We start from the raw sequence: 13,282 nt of genomic DNA, 5'->3' as shown, positions 1-13,282 counted from the left end.
GATATGATTTTTCGCTGCATGTCCGTCCCGCATATGGGACGGAGGCCGCACAGGGGTTAAATAAGCATGTCCCATTCAAAAATTGTAGAACTAAGAACAGATATAGCCCTTGGTTCACTCCAGACTTGACTGCCCTTGACCAGCACAAAAACATCCTGTGGCGTTCTGCATTAGCATCAAACAGCCCCCGCGATAACTTTTCAGGGAAGTCAGAAACCAATATTCTCAATCAATAAGGATAGCTAAGGCTAGATTTTCAAACCGAAATTTGCTTCCTGTAGCACTAATTCCAAAACGTTTTGGACACTGTAAAGTCCATGGAGAATAAGAGCACAATTCTCCCAGCTGCCCACTGCACTGAGGATAGGAAACACGGTCACCACTGACAAATCTACGATAATCGATCATTTCAATAAGCATTTTTCCACGGCTGGCCATGCTTTCCACCTGGCTACCCCAACCCTGGTGTCACGATTCCCACCGACGGTGGCGCCCCCTCCTGCTCGGGTGGCGCTCGGCGGTCGTCGTCACCGGCCTATTAGCTTCCACTGATTCCCTTTTTGGTTTTCCCTTCTTTTTGGTTTTGTGCACCTGTGTTTAGTTTGGTTAATTAGCGGGGCTATTTATGTTAGCTGGTCCGCTTCCGTGTTGTGCGGGATTATTTCTATTGTGACGGCTCATGTTCGTGTCGGCGCTATTTTACGCCGTGTGTATTTTCTCCCCTGTGTTTGGGAGTATTTTGTTTGATGAGTGAGTGTACATTAAATACACCACTACCCTGTGCTCGCTGCTTCCTGTGCCTCATTCCTTCACCACGACTGCCAATCCGTTACAGAATCCCGCACCACGAAAAGGCATGGAGGGGGATTGTGCGATAGACCTCCAGGTTAACGTGTTGGCGCACCCGGACCCGTCTCTAGCATTCATAGTGGAGGTGGACGCATCCGAGGCTGGGGTGGGTGCCGTGCTATCACAGCGCTCGGGTACACCATCGAAACTCCGCCCCTGCGCTTTCTTTTCGAAGAAGCTCAGTTCGGCGGAGCGTAACTATGATGTGGGGGACAGGGAGTTGCTAGCGGTGGTAAAATGCTTTGAGGGTGTGGCGGCACTGGCTTGAGGGGGCTAAACACCCCTTTCTCATCTGGACCGACCACCGAAACCTGGAGTACATCCGGGCAGCGAGGAGACTGAATCCGCGTCAGGCAAGGTGGGCCATGTTCTTCGCCCGGTTTAGGTTCACTATCTCCTATAGACCGGGTTCCCTTAACACTAGAGCCGACGCGCTGTCCCGTCTCTATGACACGGAGGACCGGCCCATCGATCCAACTCCTATCATTCCAGCGTCTAGGCTGGTGGCACCGGTGGTATGGGAGGTGGACGCGGACATCGAGCGGGCATTAGTGTTGGAACCTGCGCCTGCGCAGGTTCCCGTGGGTCGCATGTATGTGCCGCTCGGTGTTCGTGATCGTTTGATTCGATGGGCGCACACGCTACCTACTGCGGGTCATCCTGGTGTGGCGAGGACAGTGCGGAGTCTCAGGGGGAAGTACTGGTGGCCCACCTTGGCTAAGGACGTGAGGTCCTATGTCTCTTCCTGTTCGGTGTGCGCTCAGAGTAAGGCTCCTAGGCGTCTCCCGAGAGGGAAGTTACAGCCCCACCCCGTTCCACAACGGCCATGGTCGCACCTGTCTATAGATTTCTTGACAGATCTTCCCCCCTCTCAGGGGAACACTGCAATTCTGGTGGTTGTGGATTGGTTCTCTAAGTCCTGCCGTCTCCTCCCATTGCCCGGTCTCCCTACGGCCCTGCAGACTGCGGAGGCCCTATTTACCCACATCTTCCGGCACTACGGGGTGCCGGAGGACATTGTCTCTGATCGAGGTTCCCAGTTCACATCCAGGGTCTGGAGGGCGTTTATGGAGAGGCTGGGGTCTCGGTCAGTTTGACCTCCGGTTTTCACCCCGAGAGCAATGGGCAGGCGGAGAGGGTGAACCAGGAGGTGGGCAGGTTTCTGAAGTCGTATTGCCAGGACCAGCCAGGGGAGTGGGCGAGGTACATTCCCTGGGCTGAGTTAGCCCAGAACTCACTTCGCCACTCCTCTACTAACATGTCACCCTTTCAGTGTGTTTTGGGTTACCAGCCGGTCCTGGCACCATGGCACCGGAGCCAGACCAAGGCTCCTGCGGTGGAGGACTGGGTACAGCACTCCAAGGAGACCTGGAGAGCCGTCCAGGACTCCCTGAAGAAGGCCAGTGGACGGCAGAAGAGGAGTGCTGACCGCCACCGCAGTGAGGCACCCGTGTTCGTACCGGGAGACAGGGTCTGGCTCTCGACCCGGAACCTGCCCCTCCGCATGCCCTGCCGGAAGCTGGGGCCGCAGTGTGTGGGGCCCTTTAAAGTCCTGAGGAGGATAAACGAGGTGTGTTATCGGTTACAACTCCCTTCCTATTACCGTATTAACCCCTCGTTTCATGTGTCTCTCCTCAGGCCGGTGGTAGCTGGTCCCCTGCAGGAAGGTGAGGTGCCGGAGGTCCCTCCACCCCCTCTGGACATTGGGGGGTCCCCGGTGTACAGCATACGGGCCATTCTGGACTCGAGACGCCGGGCGAGGGGCCTGCAGTACCTCGTGGACTGGGAGGGGTACGGCCCGGAGGAGAGGTGCTGGGTGCCGGCGGAGGACGTCTTGGACCCATCCATGTTGAAGGATTTCCATCGCCTCCGTCCGGATCGCCCTGCGCCTCGCCCTCCGGGTCGTCCTCGAGGCCGGTGTCGGCGCGCTGCGGGAGCCGCGCGTCAGGAGGGGGGTACTGTCACGATTCCCACTGACGGTGGCGCCCCCTCCTGCTCGGGTGGCGCTCGGCGGTCGTCGTCACCGGCCTATTAGCTACCACTGATTCCCTTTTTGGTTTTCCCTTCTTTTTGGTTTTGTGCACCTGTGTTTAGTTTGGTTAATTAGCGGGGCTATTTATGTTAGCTGGTCCGCTTCCGTGTTGTGCGGGATTATTTCTATTGTGACGGCTCATGTTCGTGTCGGCGCTATTTTACGCCGTGTGTATTTTCTCCCCTGTGTTTGGGAGTATTTTGTTTGATGAGTGACTGTACATTAAATACACCACTACCCTGTGCTCGCTGCTTCTTGTCCCTCATTCCTTCACCACGACTGCCAATCCGTTACACCTGGCCAACATCTCAGTACCCCCTGCAGCAACTTGCCCCCCCCCCCCCGCTTCTCCTTCGCCCAAATCTAGATAGCTGATGTTCTGAAAGGACTGCAAAAACTGGGTCCCTACAAATCAGCTGGGCTAGACAATCTGGACCCTCTCTTTATAAAATTATCCGCAGAAATTGTTGCAACCCCTATTACTACAACCTCCCTTCCATATCGTCTGAGATCCCCAAAGATTGGAAAGCTGCCACGGTCATCCCCCTCTTCAAAGGTGGGAGACACTCTAGACCCAAACTGTTATAGACCTATATCCATCCTGCCCTGCCTTTCTAAAATCTTTGAAAGCCAAGTTAATAAACAGATCACCGACCGTCTTCATCGACCTGGCCAAGGCTTTCGACTCTGTCAATCAACGCATTCTTATCGGCAGACTCAATAGTCTTTGCTTCTCAAATGACTGCCTCGCCTGGTTCACCAACTACTTCTCAGATAGAGTTCAGTGTGTCAAATCGTAGGGCCTGTTGTCCGGACCTCTGGCAGTCTCTATGGGGGTGCCACAGGGTTCAATTCTCAGGCCGACTCTTTTCTCTTTATACATCAATGATGTCGCTCTTGCTGCTGGGGATTCTCTGATCCACCTCCACGCAGATGACACCATTCTGTATACATCTGGCCCTTCTTTGGACACTGTGCTAGCAAACCTCCAAACGAGCTTCAAAGCCATACAACACTCCTTCCGTGGCCTCCAACTGCTTTTAAATGCTAGTAAAACTAAATGCATGCTCTTCAACCGATTGCTGCCCGCACCAGCCAACGTAATTATTTTCGCCTCTAGGCCCTATTTATTGCCTACCTCCCTACTCTTCTACATTTGCACACACTGTACATAGATCTTTCTATTTTTCTTTTCTTTTGTGTTATTGACTGAACGTTTGTTTATGTGTAACTATGTTTATGTGTTGTTGTTTTTCTCGCACTGCTTTGCTTTATCTTGGCCAGGTCGCAGCTGTAAATGAGAACTTGTTCTCAACTGGCCTACCTGGTTAAATAAAGGTGAAATAAATACAATAAATAAATTAAAAAGTCTGTCAAGGGAAATTCATGGAGACAGTGCAGCTCTACAATAGGCAGGGGTACTGAGCTGGGGATGTATGGTCTATGTTGAAGAAGATGACTGAAAGAAGAAACTCCACTCAAATTCCAGTTATGGTTGTGGGTTAAAAAAAAGTATAAAGAAAAAGCTGACATGTTGGGGAAGACATTTGCTAGAGTACATAGTGGGGTTACTTTGGACAAAGTATATAAGCAACACAGGTGTGTGATTTGAAATGCTTATGTTATGTGTATAAGAAAAGGGAAACTGTTGACTCTTTGGATGTTGATTTTACCATACATGAGATGCATTCAGTCTTAATAGGCTGTGGATATAGAGCCCCATGTCATGATCATTTGTGCTTTGTAATGTTTAAGCATATACCTGATGAGATAATATAGTGCATCGGTTTACTGTATGTCTTTGTAGACTTAGGAGAAGTTTGCCAGACACATTAAGCCTACTCCTGGACTAAAAAGCAAGCTCAATGAATAATCTGTATTGCTCTTGGTGGGCTAAACTGTAGAGCATGATGGATCTGATGGATTGTTTTGTCTAAACATGTTTTCAGAGGGTGTTTTTGCCTTTATCTTTATAGATTAAGTGTTTTGTTGTTGTCGGTGTTTCTCAGTACTATAACTAGTTGTTTATCCTGTGTGTATTGTCAATATGAAATGGTTTTGTTAACTGATAGTGTAGTTTCTCTTCTCCCCATCTCCTCTGGGCAGCTCTTCTCTCCTCTCCTAATGTTATACAATAGTAGTAGTTGCTGACCATCTCCTCTTCTCCAGCTAGCTTCTCCTCTGTCAGGCCCACAGTGTCTCTGCTCCCCCCGTCCTCTGAGCAGCTCTCTGGGGGCTCGGCCACACTGGCCTGCCTGATGAGTGGCTACTCCCCCCATGAGGGCGATGGTGAGCTGGGAGGTGGACGGAGTGGAGGTGAAGGAGGTGGTCCTGACCACCACAGAAGAAGAGAAGGTTGGCCGATACAGCACCCTGACCCTGAGCAAGGCATGCTGGGAAGAGGGAGAGGTGTACACCTGCAGTGTCTCCCATTAGTGTTTTAGAGCTGATGTTACAGTATAATAGTGAATAATATTAGTAGTGCTGTGTGCTAAATTAACTATTTTGAGATTAAGTTGTGCATGTCTTCATGCCTCAGAGTTCAAATACAGCTTGTTTTAATTGAAATATAACCACAAGAGTTACTTTAATCATGATTCCTGTGATCACTGTCTAATGAAGGCAGCACATTATATACACATTTTGATAAAAAGGGCACATGATACTGAAACTGGAGCAGCAATACCAGTGATAATAATTTGTGATATTTAGGGATAAACCTAAGATCTGCTCTCAGAACTCACACTGATAAACAATACATTTCCATAACTTATTTATTTCAAATGGTTATTTTCTAATTTGATTTTATTCAATTGTTTCTGCTATGGTTTTTAACCATGTGTAGTCTACACTGTAGATTCCCTGGGTTTTCTCAACTTCCAACTCCCTGGGAACAGGCTGAACATCTGGTGACAGTACTCCTCTACTCTGGGACAAGCAGAACCACTATCTAAATTCTACCAGCACATTGACTGTTGTACCCGCTCGAGCAAAACTCTGGATCACTGCGTACAAGGCCCTCCCTTCGGCAAATCCAACCACGACTCCATCTTGCTTGTACCGTCCTATAGGCAGAAACTCAAACAGGATATACCCATGACTAGAACCATTCAATGCTGGTCTGACCAATCGGAATCCACGCTTCAAGATTGTTTTGATCACGTGGACTGGAAAATGTTCCGGGAAGCCTCAGACAATAACATCGATTTATACGCTGACTCGGTGAGTGAGTTTATTAGGAAGTGCATTGGAGATGTTGTACCCACTGTGACTATTAAAACCTACCCCAACTAGAAACCATGGATAGATGAAATGTCGGTATAGGGACAAAATGGAGTTGCAATTCAACGGCCCAGACACGAGACATATGTGGCAAGGTCTATAGGCAATTACGGACTACAAAATGAAAACCAGCCACATCACGGAAACCGACGTCATGCTTCCAGACAAGCTAAACTGTCACGTTCATCGTTCTGATTGGACCAAAATGCAGCGGGAATGTGTATACTCATCTTCTTTTATTCGGCAGAAAGAAGGAAAAACAAAACAAAACACACGTATACAAAAATAACGACGACAACAGTCTTGTCAGGCACACAGCTAAACAAGAAACAACTACCTACCAAATCCCACAGAAAAACACCCCTCTTAAATAGGACCTTCAATTAGAAGCAACTAGGAGCAGCTGCTTCCAATTGAAGATCAACCCCATAAACTAAACAGAACTAGACATACTAGATAAACATAGAAATATACTAACATAGAACATAGCCCAACAAACCCCGAAACACTCTAAACAAACACACCCCTGCCACGTCCTGACCAAACTACAATAACAAATAACCCCTTTACTGGTCAGGACATGACAGTACCCCCCCCCCCCCCCCCCCCCAAAGGTGCAGACCCCGGATGCACCTCACACAAAAAAGAAACACAATAAAGAAACCCCAAAACAAAAATAATCCCAACCTAAAGGGAGGGAAGGGAGGGTGGCCACCGTCACCGACGGTTCTTGTGCTACACCCCCCCCCCCCCCCCCCCCCCCCTCCCCAACCTCCTCCTACGGAGGTGGCTCAGGCTACGGCCTTACTCCCCAACCTAACCTTTCCACCCCCGCTAAATACTTATTAAATATTACCCCTCCCGAAGTCTCTGGGCTATGGCGCATCGCTGAAGACCTCGGGCTGATGTGCGTCGCTGGAGACCTCGGGCTGATGCGCGTCGCTGGAGACCTCGGGCTGAAGGGCAACTCTGGGAGCTCCGGACTGTAGGGCGACTCTGGCTGCGCCGATTCCGGACTGTGGGCCATCTCTCTCGGTTCCGGACTGTGGGCCGTCTCTGCTGGCTACGGACTGTGGGCCGTCTCTCTACGGGGCACTGTCGCCGGACACTCTGGACGAGGCACTGTTGCCAGACACTCTGGACGAGGCACTGTTGCCGGACACTCTGGACGGGACTGCGCACTGAAGGCCTGATGCGTGGGGCTGGCTTAGGAAGCGCTAGACTAGGGACACGCACCACAGGGCTAGTGAGAGGAGCAGGAGCAGGACGAGCTGGACTGGGCTGTCGCACTGGAGGCCTGGTGCGTGGGGCTGGTAGTGGAGGTACCAGACTGGAGACATGCACCCCAAGGCTAGTGCGAGGAGCGGGAACAGGACGTACTAGACTGGGCTGACGCACTGGAGGCCTGGTGCGTGGTGCTGGCTTTGGAGACGCCAGACTGGAGACACGCACCTCAGGGCTAGTGCGGGGAGCGGGAACAGGATACACTGGGCCGTGGAGGCGCACTGGCGGTCTCGAGCGCAGGACTGGCACCACCCGTACTGGCTGGGTGCCCGCTTCCCCCCGGCAAATGCGGGACGCTGGCACCGAGCACACCGGCCTGTGGATGCTCGGCTTCGACGCAGTGCGCATCACCCCATAGCAGGGGGCCTGACCAGTACCACGCTGCCTCCGGTAAACACGGGGAGTTGGCGTAGGGCTCAACCTGGCTTAGCCAAACTACCCGTGTGGGGGGGCTGCCTCTCAGGCTCCCTTAACTCCTCCATAGCCCTGGATATGCTTATCCTCATCTCCGCCCATGTCCATCCTTCTTCATCATGCTCCTTACCCCGCTGCTTGGTCCTTTGTTGGTGGGTAGTTCTGTCACGGTTGTCATAAGGATTTGACCAAAATGCAGTGGGAATGTGTATACTCATCTTCTTTTATTCGGCAGAAAGAAGGAAAAACAAAACAAAACACACGTATACAAAAATAACGACGATAACAGTCTTGTCAGGCACACAGCTAAACAAGAAACAACTACCTACCAAATCCCACAGAAAAACACATGTCATAATATGTCATAACAGCTGACATAACTTGTCATAACCTGTAATGTGGTCATAACACTGTCATGACACATATATATAGACCTCTTGTGACATATGTAGTGCTTTAATTTATGGCTGGTTATGACACCTTCACAAGAGTGTCAAAATCCACACAACCTACCACACAAGGCAAAACATTCAATTACACCATAAACATACTGTTGACAAGTAGGCTATGTAATGTTACCATATTATCATTGTAATTGCTCACATATTGATGTCAGACATGCACCTACCCAATGCTCTGTTGCTGATGACTGGGATGAATGCAGGAGCAAATTTCAGGAGCAGACAAGACACCATCTTTTTGACTGATGACTGACATAAAAGGTCATGTTTGTCATAAGCCTTATAATGGTCATAATGCTTCTTGAGAGTGTCATAAAGAGCATTTTCTTAGTCCAAGTAAAGTGACACAGGATAGTCATAATGCTTCATGACAGAGTTATAACATGTAACATGTTTTCTACACGTTATTTAAAATACATTTAAAATGACATCATTTACATGACTGTAATGATTTCATTACAACAACAACAACAAAGGACTTAGGAAACAAACTTTCAAGCAAAAGGAAACTTCTAGGGAGGTAAAAAACACATTTGAATAAATGTAGGTTTTGACACTCTTACGTAAGTGTCAGAACCAGACATAAAATAACACAATATATGTCACAACAGGTGGGTCATGACAGTGTTCTACCAATTGTGGCAGGTTATGACAAGTTATGTCAGCTGTTATGTCAACTTTTATGACATATTATGACATAGTTATGATGCTGGGTGTCACCAAGATGCTACTGCCTTTGAACAGGGTATGGTAGTAGATGCCAGGTGCACAGGTTTGACTGTGTCAAGATCTGCAACACTGCTGGGTTTTTCACGCTCAGCAGTTTCCTGCCTGTATCAAGAATGGGCCACCAACCAAAGGACATCCAGCCAACTTGACACAACTGTGGGAAGCATTGGAGTCAACAAGGGCCAGGGTCCCTGTGGAACATTTTTGACATCTTGTAGATTACATTCCCCGACGAATTGAGGCTGTTCTGATGGCAAAGGGGGTGCAACTCCATATTACGAAGGTGTTCCTAATGTTTTGTATACTCTGTGTATTTAGCTCAGTGTACTTTAGTTCAGTTAGTGTTCCATGTCAGTGGCCGTGTACGAATATATCCATACTAGAGTACGACATACATAAACTGCATACTATCAAGTAGATTTCACTCATCTTTTCTAACTCACATGTATGACAACAGCTGATAATTAAATAAATTGACGCGCTGTACCAAAATGAACGAATAACGGGAGTCAATGCTTTTGCATATTAGATGAAGCATTCGGAGGACGTCTACTATTTTCTAAATTTCACATACTATAAAACTATGGGTTTCTTTGCATACTATTTAGTACGCTAGTATGGGTATTCGGAAATGGACGCTGTCTCTTCCCACTCAGCTACTGGAGTCATACCCAACTAGATCAGTCACTGGGAAATCTGAGGGAGTTTTTTGTATGGCCCTGTATCACTGTGTAAACAACTAGACTGTTTACGGAGTTTTCACTCTGACAGTAGTAATCTCCTGTATCTTCAGCCTGGACTCCACTGATGGTCAGAGTGAAGTTACTCCCAGATCCACTGCCACTGAATCTAGATGGTATCCCAGAGTTACGGGTACTAATGAAATATCTGAGGAGTTTAGGAGTTTCTCCAGGTTTCTGTTGATACCAGGCCATCCTCTGTCCATGTGTATCAACTACATCTCATAATGAATTATTAGAAATTGAGCAAGTTGAGGTGTGTAACGGGCGTCATAGGGATTTCACCAAAACGCAGCGGGAACGTGTATACTCATCTTCTTTATTATAAAAGAAGGAAAAACAAACAAAAACACGTATACAAAAACAATGAACCACACTAACAGTCCTGTCAGGTGAACAGACACTAAACAGGAGACAACTACCCACAATTCCCATTACAAACACACCCCTATACATAGGACCTTCAATCAGAGGCAACGAGGAACAGCTGGCTCCAATTGAAGGCCAATCCCAATAAACTAAACATAGAACTAAACAACCTAGATCTAACATAGAAATACACTAACCTAGAACATAACCCAAAAACCCCGGAACACTCTAAACAAACACCCCTCTACATAACACATAGCCCAACAAACCCCAAAACCCTCTAAACAAACATCCCCCTGCCACGTCCTGACCAAACTACAATAACAAATAACCCCTTTACTGGTCAGGACTTGACAAGGTGACTAAACTGCTTGGAGTAACCCTGGATTGCAAACTGTAAACATATTGATAAAACAGTAGCTAAGATGGGGAGAAGTCTGTCCATAATAAAGCGATGCTCTGCCTTCTTAACAACACTATCAACTTGACAAGTCCTACAGGCCCTAGTTTTGTCGCACCTAGACTACTGTTCAGTAGTGTGGTCAGGTGCCACAAAGAGGGACTTGGGAAAATTGCAGTTTGCTCAGAACAGGGCAGCACGGCTGGCCCTTAGCGCATGGATCCCATTATCGGGATCAAAATCAACAACATCCGGTGAAGCTGGAGCGCGCCAAATTCAAATTACAAAATCGGAATATTAAACATTCATGAACATAGAAGTGTCCAACATCATTTAAAAGCTTAACCTGTTATGGCTAGGGGGCAGTATTTTCACGGCTGGATAAAAAACGTACCCGATTTAATCTGATTATTACTCCTGCCCAGAAACTAGAATATGCATATAATTATTAGCTTTGGATAGAAAACACTCCAAAGTTTCTAAAACTGTTTGAATGGTGTCTGTGAGTATAACAGAACTCATTTGGCAGGCCAAAACCTGAGAAGATTCTGTACAGGAAGTACCCTGTCTGACCATTTCTTGGCCTTCTTTGTCATCTCTATCCATTACAAAGGATCTCTGCTGTTACGTGACACTTCCTACGGCTCCAATGGGCTCTCAGAGCCCGGGAAAAAGCTGAATGACGTAATTCAAATCCCTGGCTGAAACACATTATCGCGTTTCTCAAGTGGCCGATCAGGGGACAGTGGGCTTAGGCGCGTGCACTGGCCGCCCCCGTCTTTCTGTTTTTCCCTCTATTTACCGAAACGCAGATTCCCGGTCGGAATATTATCGCTTTTTTTACGAGAAAAATTGCATAAAAATTGATTTTAAACAGCGGTTGACATGCTTCGAAGTACGGTAATGAAATATTTAGAAATCTTTTGTCACGAAATGCGCCATGCGCACGACCCTTATTTACCATTCGGATAGTGTCTAGAACGCACGAACAAAACGCCGCTATTTGGATATAACGATGGATTATTTTGGACCAAACCAACATTTGTTATTGAAGTAGAAGTCCTGGGAGTGCATTCTGACGAAGAACATCAAAGGTAATCAAACTTTTCTAATAGTAAATCTGATTTTGGTGAGTGCTAAACTTGGTCGGTGTCTAAATAGCTAGCCCTGTGATGCCGGGCTATCTACTGAGAATATTGTAAAATGTGCTTTCACCGAAAAGCTATTTTAAAATCGGACATATCGAGTGCATAGAGGAGTTCTGTATCTATAATTCTTAAAATAATTGTTATGTTTTTTGTGAACGTTTATCGTGAGTAATTTAGTAAATTCACCGGAGGTTTGCGGGGGGTATGCTAGTTCTGAACGTCACATGCTAATGTAAAAAAGCTGGTTTTTGATATAAATATGAACTTGATTGAACAAAACATGCATGCATTGTATAACATAATGTCCTAGGGTTGTCATCTGATGAAGATCATCAAAGGTTAGTGCTGCATTTAGCTGTGGTTTTGTTTTTTGTGACATTATATGCTAGCTTGAAAAATGGGTAGTCTGATTATTTCTGGCTGGGTACTCTGCTGACATTATCTAATGTTTTGCTTTCGCTGTAAAGCCTTTTTGAAATCGGACAGTGTGGTTAGATTAACGAGAGTCTTGTCTTTAAAATGCTGTAAAATAGTCATATGTTTGAAAAATTGAAGTTTTCAGATTTTAGCGGAATTTGTATTTCGCGCCACGCCCATCATTGGATATTGGAGCAGGTGTTCCGCTAGCGGAACGTCTAGATGTAAGAGGTTAACCTCTCTTAGAAATGCTATTACTTCAATTTCTCAAACATATGACTATTTTACACCATTTTAAAGACAAGACTCTCGTTAATCTAACCACACTGTCCGATTTCAAAAAGGCTTTACAACGAAAGCAAAACATTAGATTATGTCAGCAGCGTACCCAGCCAGAAATAATCAGACACCCATTTTTCAAGCTAGCATATAATGTCACATAAACCCAAACCACAGCTAAATGCAGCACTAACCTTTGATGATCTTCATCAGATGACAATCCTAGGACATTATGTTATACAATACATGCATGTTTTGTTCAATCAAGTTCATATTTATATCAAAAAACAGCTTTATACATTAGCATGTGACTAGCATGTGACTAGCATTCCCACCGAACACTTCCGGTGAATTTACTAAATTACTCATGATAAACGTTCACAAAAAACATAACAATTATTTTAAGAATTATAGATACAGAACTCCTTTATGCACTCGCTATGTCCGATTTTAAAATAGCTTTTCGGTGAAAGCACATTTTGCAATATTCTGAGTAGATAGCCCAGCCATCACAGGCTAGCTATTTTGACACCCACCAAGTGTGGCACTCACCAAACTCCGATTTACTATTAGAAAAGTTTGATTACCTTTGCTGTTCTTCGTCAGAATGCACTCCCAGGACTTCTATTTCAATAACAAATGTTGGTTTGGTTCCAAATAATCCATCGTTATATCCAAATAGCGGCGTTTTGTTTGTGCGTTCAAGACACTATCCGAAGGGTAAAGAAGGGTGACGCGCCCGACGCGTTTCGTGACAAAGAATTTCAAAATATTCCATTACCGTACTTCGAAGCATGTCAAACGCTGTTTAAAATCCATTTTTATGCTATTTTTCTCGTAAAAAAGCGATAATATTCCGACCGGGAGTCGTTGTTTTC

Source organism: Salmo salar, chromosome 17 (assembly GCF_965601325.2).
Source record: "Salmo salar chromosome 17, fSalSal1, whole genome shotgun sequence".
In the NCBI taxonomy this organism is placed as follows: Eukaryota; Metazoa; Chordata; class Actinopteri; order Salmoniformes; family Salmonidae; genus Salmo; species Salmo salar.
Note: the sequence above shows the minus strand (reverse complement) of the source record.